The sequence below is a fragment of the Sinocyclocheilus anshuiensis genome, unplaced genomic scaffold, assembly GCF_001515605.1.
Source record: "Sinocyclocheilus anshuiensis isolate Anshui unplaced genomic scaffold, SAMN03320099.WGS_v1.1 scaffold499, whole genome shotgun sequence".
Lineage (NCBI taxonomy): Eukaryota > Metazoa > Chordata > Actinopteri > Cypriniformes > Cyprinidae > Sinocyclocheilus > Sinocyclocheilus anshuiensis.
Window position 1 is genome coordinate 960 of NW_015551033.1, and position 1,394 is coordinate 2,353.

Genomic DNA, 1,394 nt, shown 5'->3' on the forward strand with positions numbered 1-1,394 from the left:
ACTCGTCACAATATATATATATATATATATATATATAAACTAAAACTGAAATAAAAAAATATTTTGAAACTTTAAGATAATATTTCAATAATTTAGCAGCACATCCATATGTTCAGGTTAATGGTCAATGTTATAGTCACTGCAATTAATTTGCATAAAATTGATTGCATAAAACAGCAGCATGGAAAAAATACAATGTTCAATAATAATAATTTAAAAAATGTAACTAATATTATAATGAAAATGCTAAATATAATGAAAACGGAATATATATACAGGTACATCTAAAAAAAATTAGAATATTATGAAAAAGGTCAATATTTTTTGTCACTCATTTCAGAAAGTGAAACCCATATATTATATAGATTCATTACACATCGAGTGAAATATTTCAAGCCTTTATTTCTTGAAATTTTGATGATTATGGCTTCCAGATAATGAAAACCCAAAATTCAGTGTCTCAGAAAATTAGAATATTACATAAGATCAATAAAAAAAAAAAAAGGATATTTTAAACAAATGTCAGGCTTCTGAAAAGTATGTTCATTTCTATGCACTCAATACTTGGTTGGGCCTCCTTTTGCATGAATTACTGCATCAATGCGGTGTGGCATGGAGGCAATCAGCCTGTGGCACTGCTCAGGTGTAATGGAAGCCCAGGTTGCTTTGATAGCGGCTTTCAGGTCATCTGCATTGTTGGGTCTGGTGTCTCTCATCTTCCTCTTGACAATACCCCATAGATTCTCTATTGGGTTCAGGTCAGGCGGGTTTGCTGGCCAATCAAACACACCAACACCATGGTCATTGAACCAGCTTTTGGTGCCTTTGGCAGTGTGGACAGGTGCCAAGTCCTGCTGGAAAATGAAATCAGCATCTCCATAAAGCTTGTCAGCAGAAGGAAGCATGAAGTGCTCTAAAATTTCCTGGTAGATGGCTGCGTTGACTGTGGACTTCAGAAAACACAGTGGACCAACACCAGCAGATGACATGGCAGCCCAAATCATCACTGACTGTGGAAACTTCACACTGGACTTCAAGCAACATGGTTTCTGTGCCTCTCCACTCTTCCTCCAGACTCTGGGACCTTGATTGAATTTACTTTCATCTGAAAAGAGGACTTTGGACCACTGAGCAACAGTCCAGTTCTTTTTCTCCACAGCCCAGGTAAGACGCTTCAGACGTTGTCTTTGGTTCAGGAGTGGCTTGACATGAGGAATGCGACATTTGTAGCCCATGTCTAGGATTCGTCTGTGCGTAGTGGCTCTTGATGCCCTGACGCCAGCCTCAGTCCACTCCTTGTGAAGCTCCCCCAAATTCTTGCTGGTGCACCTTTTCCTACCACACTTTTTCCTTCCACTCAACTTTCTATGAATATGCTTGGATACAGCACTCTG

At 38.5% G+C, this 1,394-nt stretch overlaps 1 protein-coding gene across 1 annotated transcript in view; it reads left to right on the top strand.

Annotated features, from left to right (window-relative positions):
* Window positions 1–1,394, top strand: part of LOC107661282 (unconventional myosin-IXa-like) — a gene marked incomplete at its 5' end in the record, with an annotated part of 32,619 nt that overhangs the window by 955 nt on the left and 30,270 nt on the right. The window lies entirely within an intron of this gene.